The sequence below is a fragment of the Pristiophorus japonicus genome, chromosome 10 (genome assembly GCF_044704955.1).
Source record: "Pristiophorus japonicus isolate sPriJap1 chromosome 10, sPriJap1.hap1, whole genome shotgun sequence".
In the NCBI taxonomy this organism is placed as follows: Eukaryota; Metazoa; Chordata; class Chondrichthyes; family Pristiophoridae; genus Pristiophorus; species Pristiophorus japonicus.
In genome coordinates, this window is record NC_091986.1 from 129816628 (window position 1) to 129830324 (window position 13697).

Sequence of the window (13697 nt, forward strand, 5' to 3'; positions counted from 1 at the left end):
CCTTAAGTACTCTGGGATGCAGACTTGGGATTTATCGGCCTTCAATCCCATCAATTTCCTTAACACAATTTCCCGCCTAATAAGTATATCCTTCAGTTCCTCCTTCTCGCTAGACCCTCGGTCCTCTAGTATTTCCTACATTAAAAGCACTATATAAATATAAGTTCTGGTTGTTGTTGTTTTATAGAGTTGATGCTAAAATTGAACATGTAGAAGTGGATCTAGAAATAATTTTTGCCAGAGTTAAGACGCTTGAAGCAGATTAGGCTACTAGTTCTGATGGTATTCACCCGAGGGTGCTGAAGTAAATGAGGCAAATAATGCAAATAATGCAAACCACTGGCTCATATATTTAAGAGCTCACTTGTGAACAGAATTGTTCCCACAGACTGGAGAGAGGCCCATGTGGTTCCATTATTTAAAGAGGGCGGTAAGTCAAAACCAAAAACTAGGACAATTAGTTTAACTTCAGTTCGAAATGTCATGTATGTAGACCATGTATACTAACTGTATAGTCACATAAGGTGTGCCATCAGAGGGCACTGCGGTGGGAGACCTGAGGGTCACCTACATAGGTGTGCAGGGCCCAGTATAAAAGGCTGCCCACTATGCTTGTGCCTCACTCTGGAGTTACAATAAATGGGACTGAGGTGACAACAGCTCAAGTACAATACTAGATCTCGTGGAGTCATTCATAAGAGTATTAAAGACATAACAACTGGCGACGAGATTATGGACTTTCATGCAAAAATGATTAACATTGGTGCATTAGAAAAATTCTCAGAGGGTGAAGATTGGGAAGCCTTTACAGAGTGGCTCGATCAATATTTCGTAGCAAACGACCTGGTAGGCGATGATCCGGCCATGCTGGCAGATAAGTGCAGAGCTATCCTGTTGACCAGTTGTGCGCCCGTGGTTCACAGCCTCGTCAGGGACTTGCTTGCGCCAGAGAAAACAATGACCAAGTCATACGAGGAGCTGAAAGTGCTAATTCGGGACCAACTCAAACCGAAGGAGAGCATCCTCACGGCCAGGCATCGATTTTATACACACCAGTGCCCCGAGGGCCAGGAAATCGCGAAGTACACTGCCAACCTCAGGAGGCTGGCAGGACCGTGTGAATTTGGCGCATCCCTCGCCGATGCTGTGGTGTCCCTGCACCTTGCTACTGAATCACACGAGGCATGTATTGCAGACACGGTCACTGCGTGACCTTTCTTTATTCCCAGGACCAAGAAGTGATGAGCCTGCGTGGGACCTCCCTTTAAATACCTGAGTGCCCAGGTGAGGAGTGTCTCCCACAAGTTCACCCCCTGTGGTCAAGGTGTGCATTTCCAGGACATATATACAGTGTACAGTGTGGTTGCATGAAAGTTACAGTTACATGAAGGTTACAGTTGTATGAGGGTTGCATATATGACATCACTTCCCCCTCACGTCTTTTTGTGTCAAAGGTTAAGTCTTTCAGGTGGTCGATGTTCTCTCGTGGAGCACCGCAATTGGGGCTCTGGTGGCTGAGCCTTGGCATGCGTCTCTGTCGCCTGAGGTGATTCCGGCCTGTCCGGGCTGGCCGCAGAGACTGTGCATGCTGGTGATTGTCCTTGTTGCTCATCCACTGGCAGTACTGTGGGTAACATCTCATGCTCTTCCTCAGGTTCCTCAGTGTCTATGCTGAACCTTTTCTTTACTTGGTCCAAGTGTTTGCCCATTGTTGAGTCTGACCACTATGACCCTACTCCCCTCTTTGCCAATTACGGTGCCCACTTGGGTCCCAAAGCATGGTTAAGAACAAATACCGGGTCATCAATTTCTATACACCTCCCCCTTGCATTTCGATCATGGCACTTGGTTTGGGACTGGCACCTGCCCTCAACAATGTGTGCCAGGGCTGGATGAATGAGGGACAGCCGCGTTTTAAGTGTGCGTTTCATGAATAGTTCCACTGGCGGGACTCCCGTGAGCGAATGCGGGCGGGACCTGTAGGCCAGCAGGAGGCGCGATAGGCGGTACTGAAGGGAGGGGCCTTGGATACGGAGCATGCCCGGTTTTATGACTTGGACCGCATGTTCCACCTGGCCATTGGAAACCGGCTTGAACGGCGCTGTCCGGACGTGTTTGATGCCATTACCCTACATAAACTCCTGGAATTCATGGCTGGTAAAACACGGGCCATTGTCGCTGATCAGAATGTCCGGCAAGCCGTGGGTCGCGAAAACCGTGCGCAGACTCTCCACTGTGATGGATGTCGTGCACGATTATAATATGATGCACTCGATCCATTTTGAGTATGCATCGACAACGATCTGGAACATTTTTCCCATGAATGGGTCCGCGTAGTCTACGTGAACGCGTGACCATGGCCTGGTGGGCCAGGGCCACGGACTGAGGGGGTCCTCCCTGGGGGCATTGCCCAGCTGGGCACAAGTCGTGCAACTGCGAACCCAGTGTTCCAGGTCTGAGTCAATTCCTGGCCACCATACATGTGACCGGGCAATGGCCTTCATTAGCACAATGCCAGGGTGTTCGCTGTGGAGTTCCCTGATGAATGGTTCCCTTCCTTTCTGGGGCATAACTACCCAGCTGTCCCATAGCAGGCAGTCAGCTTGGATGGAGAGCTCATCCATCCATCTGTGAAATGGTCTGACCTCCTTGGGGCATGCTCCATGTGCGGGCGCCCAATCCCCAGTCAGAACATATTTCTTTATCATGGACAGGAGGGGGTCTCTGTTGGTCCAGATTTTGATCTGGCGGGCTGTGATGGGGGAGCCTGCAGTGTCAAAAGCCTCAACAGCCATGACCATCTCAGCCAGTGGGAGCCTGCTGAGCGCATTAGCGCAATTCTCGGTGCCTGGCCGGTGCCGTATGGTGTAGTCATACGCAGCCAGCGTGAGAGCCCATTGCTGTATGTGAGCTGACACATTGGCATTGACAGCCTTGCTGTCGGACAACAGGGATGTTAATGGCTTGTGGTCTGTTACTAGCTCGAAATGCCTACCGAAAAGGTACTGGTGCATCTTTTTCACACCGTAAACACAAGCGAGTGCTTCCTTTTCGCCATGCCGTATCCATGCTCTGCCTGGGAGAGCAACCTGGAGGCATAAGCCACCGGTTGGAGTCAGCCAACATCATTACTCTGCTGCAACATGCCCCCAACCCCAAAGGATGATGCATCACACGTTAAAACCAGTTTTTTACAGGGGTCGTACAAGGTCAACAGCTTGTTAGAACAAAGGAGGTTCCGCGCTCTATTGAAAGCCCGTTCTTGACCGTCCCCCCAAAACCATTCACAACCTTTACGCAAGAGCACGTGTAACGGCTCCAACAATGTGCTTAAGTTTGGCAGAAAGTTCCCGAAATAGTTCAAATGTCCCAGGAATGATCGCAACTCCGATGTGTTGCTGGGCCTGGGCGCCCGGCGGATCGCCTCTGTTTTAGCTTCGGTGGGCCGGATCCCGTCTGCGGCAACCCTCCGGCCCAAAAACTCGACCTCTGGGGCCAAAAACACACACTTGGGCTTTTTCAACCGCAAACCTACCCGGTCCAGTCAGCGTAGCACCTCCCCCAGGTTTTGGAGGTGTTCCTCGGTCTCTCGACCTGTTATTAGGATGTCGTTTTGGAATACGATTGTTCCAGGAATGGATTTAAGCAAGCTTTCCATGTTCCTCTGAAAGATAGCGGCCGCCGAACGAATGCCAATCGGGCACCTGTTGTAGATAAATAGCCCCTTGTGCGTCGTGATGGTGGTGAGAAGCTTGGATTCTTCAGCCAGTTCCTGAGTCATGTCGGCCGAAGTGAGGTCCAACTTGGTGAACAGCTTGCCACCTGCCAGCGTGGCAAAAAGGTCCTCCGCTCTTGGAAGCGGGTATTGGTCCTGCAGTGTCACTCGATTGATGGTGGCCTTGTAGTCGCCACAAATCCTGACCGAGTCATCTGCTTTGAGAACAGGAACGATGAGGCTTGCCCAGTCACTGAAAGCAACGGTCGAAATTATGCCCTCTCTGAGCAGCCTGTCCAATTCACTTTAAATTTTCTCATGCATCACATACGGCACCGCTCTGGCTTTGTGGTGCACTGGTCTGGCTTCCGGGGTGATGTGTATCACTACTTTGGTGCCCTTGAAAATCCCGACACCGGGTTGAAACAGTGCCCCGAATTTCTATAGGACCTGTGAGCATGAGCTTCGCTCCACAGATGAAATGGTGTGCACATCCCCCCATTTCCAGTTCATCTCGACTAGCCAGCTCCTCCCCAAAAGTGCGGGGCCGTTTCCCGGGACAATCCAGAGTGGCAGCCGGTTCTGTGATCCATTATGTGTTACCACCAAGTTTGCACTGCCTAGCACTGGGATGATCCCTTTGGTGTACATCCGTAGCTGCGTGTCTATGCGTTCCAGTTTTGGCCTGCTAGCTCTGTGTGGCCATAGTCTCTCAAATTGTTGGGCGCTCATAAGGGACTGGCTGGCTCCTGTGTCTAGCTCCATGCGCACCGGGATGCCATTCAATAAAACTTTCATCATCATGGGTGGCGTTTTGGTATATGAGCTGTGGACGTCAGCCACATGAATCTGCTGAACTTCAGCATCCATGGCTTTGCCCCAAGCATCATTCTGCATTGCAGACCCCTCGTCTGGTTCCTCTGTCTCGTAGATTAGCCTCGTAACAGCCTTTCTGCACATTCTGGCCAAGTGTCCTCTGATGTTGCAATTCCTACAGATAAATTGCTGGAACCTGCAGCTTTTTGCAGTAATGTCTACTGCCACACCTCCAGCATGAGTTGAGGTTGTTGTTAACAAAAGGACTGTTACCAGGCATTCCTCTCTGATTGTCCCTTTGGTTATTTCTAAGCGCTCTGATGGTGGGTGTCAATGGTTCCATCACGGGACGCATTGTTCCTCGAGATGGCGTGAATTGCCGATCCTCTTTCCATTGTCCCTGTTGCGGGCCCACCCTAGAGTCTGTTGCTGCCTGGCCGGTTTCAAAATGCCCTTGTCTGCCTGAGGGGTCCTGAGCTGCGTTCACAATGTTAACTCCCTGGTCCTTCGCCACATTGGAACCAAAGCTGCGCGCGTAAATTAGCTTGGTCTCCTCTTCCCCTGCCATGAAGGTCTGAGCTATCAACGCCGCCCTTTCTAAAGTCAAGTCCTTGGTCTCAATGAGCTTCCTGAAAATCCCGGCATGATTAATGCCCTCAATGAAGAAATCCCTTAACATCTCCACCCTGCAGGCATCTATGAACTTACAGAGACTGGCCAAGCGCCGCAGGTCCGCAACGAAGTCCGAGATGTATTGTCCCTCCCGACGCCGGTGTGTGTAGAACCGGTGCCGGGCCATGTGTACGCTACTCGCTGGTTTGAGATGCTCACTGATCAGCTGGCCGAGCACTTCGAAGGACTTGTCCGCCGGCTTCTCGGGTGCGAGCAGGTCTTTCATCAGCGCATATGTCTTTGGTCCGCAGCTGGTCAGTAGATGCGCCCTCCGCTTGTCAGCCGCTGCCGCTCCCAACCAGTCCTCCATGATGAAACTCTGCTGGAGTCTCTCAACAAAGTTGTCCCAGTTCTCACCCACACAGTAACGTTTCTCTGTGCTACCGGTGGCCATCCTCGTGGTCCGGTGATTCCCGTTTCTCGTTGCCAAATGTGGTGTCCCTGCACCTTGCTACTGAATCACACGAGGCATGTACTGCGGACACGGTCACTGCGTGACCTTTCTTTATTCCCAGGACCAAGAAGTGATGACCCTGCGTGGGACCTCCCTTTAAATACCTGAGTGCCCAGGTGAGGAGTGTCTCCCACAAGTTCACCCCCTGTGGTCAAGGTGTGCATTTCCAGGACAGTGTGGTTGCATGAAGGTTACAGTTGTATGAAGGTTGCATACATGACAGATGCGTTGTGGGACGTCTTTGTAATTGGCATCGGTCATGAGGCCCTTCTTCACAGGATGAAACCACCGTCACTCTGCAGAAGGCCATCAGCATCAGCCAGGCATTCATGACCTCAAGCTGCAGCTCCAAGCAGATGATGACTCATTCTCAGGACTCAAACCCGGCAAGTACTGTAAATAGAATGGCGCCTTTAACGGGCAGAACTGTTGAATGTGAATCTGCCCAGGGCAGAGCGTACAGGCCCCCGAATCCTTTAACACAGAGTCTGCCGAGGGGTGCAAACGTAAGTCGAGTAGCACCATGTTGGCGTTGTGGAGGTAATCACAGGGCTCATCAGTGTCGGTTCAGAGACTATGTGTGCAAAGGCTGCAGCACAAAGGGCCACGTCCAGCGAATGTGCAAAAGAGCTGTGATTCACCACGTGGAAGAGGAGTCAGCAGATGCTGTGAATCCAGCGCGGATTACGAGGAGATGGCTAGAGAGGCAGCTCAGTCCCAGGACGAAGTGTATGGAGTATATACCTACACCACAGATTGTCCTCCAGTGATAATGGAAGTCAAGATAAATACCATTCCAGTCTTCATGGAAGTGGACACGGGGGTAAGTCAGTCAGTAATGAGCCAGGAAGCCTTTGAGAGGCTATGGAACGATCAAGCTAAACAACCCAAGCTGGTCCCGGTTCAGGTAAAGCTGCGCACCTACACCAAGTTGTTGGTAGTGTGGATGTAAGTGTATCCCATGATGGTGCGGTGCACAATTTACCATTGTGGATTGTTTCAGGTGATGGACCATCGCTACTTGGAAGAAGATGGATGGGGAAGATTCATCGGAACTGGGAAGACTTCATCCCTCCAGCGATCGACGTCCCCCGTGCTCAGAGGCAGAGCAAGCCCCCACCTTCAGTTGGACCAAGCACCGGAGAGCAGATCCGCGCAGCCCCCGAGGCACAGACCGCTCATCACGACTGCGTGGCGATGACCCGATGGTCCGGCCGAGACGACCCGAACGCACCTTCCCGGTTTCAGTGGCAGGATTCCTCGGGAGGAAGATTGGATCCGAGGGCGCCTTCCCAACTTCAGTGGCAGAATCACTGGGAAAGAAGATCGCAGCAGTCGACATCATGGACAGGGAAAAGATGGCGTCCAAACCACGAGGTGCAGCGCTAATGGAGCAACGACACGTGGTTCCACGCAAGGAAGATGATTGGGGTAAAAGTAGTAAGGCCATTTTAAAGGAGGCCAGCAACCCGCCATTTTTGAATGAACTGCTTGAAATTGGTAATCAATGTAAAAGTCCAGCTGTAACAAGCAAAATGTTGTTGTCGGATGCAAATTGCAATTAGCCAATGTAGCGGGCGAACACCTAATGGTTGTATAAAGTCCAGTGGGCTACCCAATGCTGTAGCCTGCGTCCCCGGGATCAGAACGATGTATCATAAAGTGTCCCCACAGCTGACAGAAGAAGACAAGTCGCAGAGTAAACGATCCCCAGAGAGCAGAGGCACTGGTAGCGATACCCTGCCTCAGATCGGTTTAACATTGCAGGCACCCAATGGCATGAACCGCCACGGGCCAGAAACAGTAAATGGCGCCTATGCTTGCAGTCGGCTACCGTCGCCCACCACGTGGGTGGAAATGGCGCAGCCCACAAACCCACTCGCCACCATGGCAATGCCCAAGAGCGAAGGGTCACCTGCAACGGCTCCTCCGAACGGGACCTGGACCAGTCAGGATCCCAAACTAGAGAGTGCTCACAATGGTGCCCTCAAGGAAAGCGAGTCAGCAGTCCCCTGCGAACTGCTAGACAAGACGAGGCAGCCCCACCGTCGCTTAGACGAAACGCTCACTCGCTCAGACCGCTTCCCAGGGAGCAGCAACGACACTGTGCAAACGAAAAGGACAGGGAGGTCACAGACACATCAGCTGTCTTTGGTCCTGCCCGACACTAGAAGTAACGGCAAGAACCCTGAGCTCCGGCAACTCGAGCAAAATGAGCTCACCTCGCCCACAGACCCACTAGCATGGGGCGCTTTGCTGCCACCAGACGACCTGGATCTCATCCTGCCTTGCTGGAACTAGACTGCCCTTGTGTACCTGTACTGATATACCTGTACTGATCATGTAAATGTACCTCACAAAAAGAAACGCAACTGAAATCCACCCAACAAATGTACCAAGATGTAAATGTAAAACCCATGTGATGAACTTGAATGCTACTTGCATGTAACGGGCCATTAACATGATCCCTGTGTGGGGCGGAGAATGGAGTAGTGGACTCACAACCAGAAACCAGTGGGACCTCCACTGGCAACAAATCTCACTACCAACCCATCCAAACTAGAAGTGACCCTCCAATGGTCAACCAGGAAGAGCAAATCCCAGGCCACCAACAATGTACGAGTCAATTTGCATTAAAACTTGGGGGGGAGTGATGTCATGTATGTAGACCATGTATACTAACTGTATAGTCACATAAGGTATGCCACCGGAGGGCACTGTGGTGGGAGACCTGAGGGTCACCTGCATAGGTGTGCAGGGCCCAGTATAAAAGGCTGCCCACCATGCTTGTGCCTCACTCTGGAGTTACAATAAATGGGACTAAGGTCACAACAGCTCAAATACAATACTAGACCTCGTGGAGTCATTCATAAGAGTATTAAAGACATAACACAAAACAAGTTGCCAAAAAATATTATTGGAGATGTGTTGCATGATCATCTAAGAAGAGTACAAATTTTTAGGGAATCCTTGCATGATTTCTGAAAAAGGAAGTCCTGTATCACCAATTTAAGAGAATTCTTTTGAAGAGGTTACAAAGTTTGTGAATAGTGGAAGTAGGGTAGATAATGTGCATCTAGATTTTTCAAAACACTTTGATAAAGTGCTGCTCAAAAGGCTGCTCAGTGAGGTTAGGCTTGTGGGAATGGTGGGCAGATCTCAGGTTGGTTAACAAATTGATTGCATTCATATCGACGGAGAGTAGTTACTAATGGTAGCAGCTCAGCATAGAACCAGTCACTAAGAGAGTCCCACAGGGATCTGTGTTTGGTCCATTGCCATTCACTATCTTTATTAAGGATCTATGTAAAGGCATTGGGAGAACAGCCTACAAGCTTACTGATAACACAAGCTATGAGTTATAAAATGTTAGTATTAAGTGTCAGTTCTATTGATGCACATAAATTGATTTATTTGCGTCACTTTCCCATCTTGTCCATTTTTTACCTGCTATTTGGGAAGTGGCCTTTTCAGTTGGAGTGAATGGTGAGACATTATTTAACCTCGAGCAGTGGGTGTGTGTGTCACAGGAATAGTTTGGTCATTTTAGGACTGCTTTGTGGTGTAGTTTGGTGGGGGAGGGGAGAAGTTGGTACAGCATCTGGGAGCCAGATGGGTGCACTGGTGCAACTTAACTAAATCATGTCATTGTGAGGCCATCCCGGGCCTCCCAGGTAGCAATGTGCACTGCTACTGGTGCCATGTCGACCTCAGGTTCCTTCTCCTCGTGTTCTACCTATTCCTCCTCCTCCTCTGAAAAGGTTGTGTTCTCTGTTTCTTGCTCCTCTTGAAGCTCCAATCCTCGCTGCTGCACCTTGTGCAGCGTGCAGTGCACAACAATGATTCTGGAGACCCTGGCTGGTGTGTACTGAAGGGCTCCTCCAGAGCTGTTAAGTCATCTGAAGCACATCTTCAGCATGCTGATTGCTTGCTCTATGACACATCTGGTCATCATGTGGCTTTCATTATAGTACTCTTCGGCTTCATTGCTCGGCCTCCTCAAGTGTCATCAGCCACGTCTTCAGTGGATACCTCTTGTCTCCAAACAGCCAGCTGGTAAATCTGTTCAGAGGTGCAAAGAGCTGGCAAAGCACGAAAGAATCATGACAGATCCCTGGGAATCTGGCACACACGTCCATGATGATCTTTTTGTGGTTGCAGACGAGCTACACATTGGGGATCACAAACACCCCTGGGTGATCCGGGGGTGCCTTGATTGACACATGTGTACAGTCGATCATGCCCTGCATCTGTGGGAAGCCATCCAGAGCTGTATAGCTCAGCGCCCACTCAGGAACACTGGCTTCATCAGTAGCTAAGTGTACATAAGTAGCTGACATGTAAAACATGGCATCGGTCACCTGGGTGATGCATTTGTAGGCGGCGGACTGCGAGATCCTGCAAATGTCTGCTGCAGATCTCTCAAAGGAGCCTGAGGTGAAGAATTTGAGGATGATGGTGACTTTGAAAGCTATTGGTAAAGTGTGTCCACCAAGTCCTCGTGGCAGCATGTCTTCTTCCAGCAAGGTACAAATGTCTGCCCTGACCTGGTGTGATAGCCCGAGCCTCCCGAAGCACTGTTGCTCAGTCATGTTCAGGAAACTCATCCGCTGCCTGTATATCCTGTGTTGGGGTATCGCCTCCGACACAGTGCCCCTGTGCTGATCCCCTCTCTCCTGTGGAGCATCAGGTTGGTGAGAAGGCTGCTGATGTTGTTGCTGCTGCTGCTGGTGTGGCTGATGTTGTCAGTGCTGGGGCTCATTTTGGTCCGAATCTGAGGTCCAAGATGAGACAGCTTAAATGGCACCAAAGCTGATCTGATAGATGCCAGACAAAGTGGAGATCAGAGGCACAAACCACCAATCTATTGAGCGTGACTTGCAATGTAGTGAGAGTGGCTTCCAAGGTTGCAGAAACCACCTGCAAACTCTTAAAAGCAAAATCTCTGCACAAAATGCTTAGGCAAGGAAGCAGGTGTAAGCTATCTGTATTTATGTGCTTTTTTCAGCTTTCACTTAATGGCCATTGAGCTCCCGCCTTGCCTTCACAGGCGAGCTTCACGAAGTCTGTGAATGTCATGCACAAGCAGTGAAAAATGAAACATCATGTTAAAAATCTTCTTAGGGGTCTCTCAACGAGCAGTTAAGTACTTCAATAAGTTCGTCCGCCTTTCCCACGTGGATTCGTGGCGCGCTTCTAAACATGCCCCAGTTAAACGTGGAAGTCAACGGGATGATGGTGGGTTCACAACGCCCTGTTAATTTCAACGCTTTTAATTGCTGACACACTCCCAAACCCACACTCACTGCAATGTGAAAATTAGGCCACTGTGTAAAGTTTTGATTTGGATTGTACGGTGGGTTGGGGCAGACTTGATGGACCAGCTGGTTTCTTACTGTTCTTTTCTATATATGTATGTTGATAAAAAGGACATTTTGTAGATGGACAGATTTAAATATTGTGCATGATCAAACTACTGATAATAAATAGGGGAAAGTTAAATTAAAAGAAGTAGTTGCATTTATATGATAGGATAAAGTTCTTATTGAAATGTGTCAAAGCACTCCACATAATGAATTATTTTTGGAGAGCAGTATTATCATTGTTGTTGTAAATGCTGAAGTTATTTTGTGCCAACGATGTCCCACTAACAGCACTAAAACACATGACTTTTTAATCTTTTTTTGTGTGCGAGAGAATATTAAAGAGAGCTACAAAAATATGTAAACAGAAAAAAAGTGTAGAGAAATAACATTCCAGTCAGAAAACGTTAGAATTAACTAAGCAAGTAAGGTTACCTGATCTCAAACTCTTGTGCTTTATTAAAAAAAAGTCACTTTGACTTTTTTAATCTATTAGAAGCTTGCATTCTGCCACCGAGGTTACAAATACGGCCTCTTCTACATACTAATTGATATTGTGTGATATCTGGTATCTTCATGGCTGATCTGGTGACTATTTTTAACTGCAAAGATGGAAGTAAGTTAATTTGGTCTGACATTTTAAAGTTACTGTTCAGAGTCTCCTCATGTGGAGATGACCTAAATAGATATGTCCTGTGGTCAATTAGAGGGTAATTGTTGACGGACATTTCTGTCAATTGGCAGCTGCTTACAATTCGCGAGCTCCTGAGGAGAAATCATCAGGACTTGACAGACTATTTTTACACATACTTTTAATACTTTGAAGCATAATGTCATATGTGATGGAATTGTGTAGTTGCAAGAATTTTCTATACATAGATAAAGAGCTAGTTTAATACTACTATCAGCATTGCACTATAACTAGAACACTTGAAATGTACTTCATTGGTTGTGAAGCACCAAGGGATGTCCTGAGATCCTGAAAGGTGCTTCCAGGAGCAGGCTTCTCCTTCCTGCCATTTTAGTTGCGCTCGGTGCTGTGAGGCCCGGGGCCGGGCGGCAGCGATGGAGAGCGGGCTGTCGGCTCGGCTGGGCCATGGCAGTAGTGGTGGTGGGAGAAGAGGAGGAGGAGGCGGCCCTCCCCCCCCCGCGGCGGTGGGGCCCTCGGGGATCAGGCTCCGGGGAATCTGGTCGGCCGGCCGGCAAGCGGCGCTAATTGAAGTGTTGTCACTGTTGTGGCTGAGATTTGATGGGTGATCAGCCAATGTTTGGTGCGGAGTTGTGGCGGGAGATCATGGCGGAGGTGCGTGGATGTGTTTTTGTGGCGGAGGAGCGGTGAGGGATTATGGCGAGGGATCGTGACGGAGGTGCGGCGCGAGTTCATGGCGGAAGTGCGATGAATGAGAGTACGGGGCCCAGAAGAGCCGGGGGCCCAGGGCAGCATGGGCCTGCCCACACTGCGATATGTGTGCACACGAGGTCCGTGCAGCAGAGCAGGTCTCCAGTCGTCCTTGCCACTGGATAAAGGCCTAGCTTTGTCAAGCCCGTGTGGTGACTGGTGTGCAACGATCACCACACATGAAAAAAAATCCACGCACAGGCATCTTCCACCCTCTCAATTGGAGTTCAGGACTGGAATATCGGTTCCTTCATTGAAACATCTGTGAATTCATGTGGAAGCAAGTCATCCTCGTTCGAGGGACCGCCTATGATGATGATAACTAGAACATTAGTACACATGAAATAAACCTTGAGGAGACAATGTGCATCCTTTTCTATAATCTGAACAAAAGTAATTGATTGCAAAATTAATTTTCATATATATTCCACAATATTTTAAGGACTCTCTGACAAATTTAATTAAAATAGCACTAACACCAAATGGCTAATATATAGAACAAGGGACACCCGCAGTGCACAATTGTTCTTTCCACATGTGAGTTGACCAGATTCCTTGAGCTGAAAGAAAAATCACATGATACAGATCCCACAAGTCAATTGCAGCTGCTGGAAGGTTTTTGGCCCAAGGTCATCGGAATAGAGAATGAAATGGCTGTATTTCCTTCTCCAAAATTATTAACATATGGGCCTCGATATTAACCACTATTTAAGAAAGCTGAGAGAGAGAAACCGTGAAATTATAGACCTGTTAGTCTAACATCTGTTGTGGAGAAGTTATTGGAATCTAAAATTAAATAATTTGAGGGTTAAGTCATGGCAGGAGAGCCCAGATCCGTGTCATGCTCCTCCTGTGCTATGTGGGAAGACAGGGACTCTTCCAGTGTCCCTGACGACTACATGTGCAGGAAGTGTGGCCTGCTGCAACTCCTGACAGACCACATTGCGGCACTGGAGCTGCACATGGATTCACTCCGGAGCATCCGTGATGCTGAGGATGTCGTGAATAGCATGTTTAGTGAGTTGGTCACACCGCAGATAAAGGTTACACAGGCAGATAAGGAATGGGTGACCATCAGGAAGAGCAGTGGAAGGAAGGTAGTGCAGGGATTCCCTGCGGTCACCTCCCTCCAAAACAGATACACCATTTTGGGTACTGTTGGGGGAGATGACTCATCAGGGGAAGGCAGCAGCAGCCAAGTTCATGGCACCATGGGTGGCTCTGCTGCACAGGAGGGCAGGAAAAAGAGTGGGAGAGCTATAATGATAGGGGATTCTA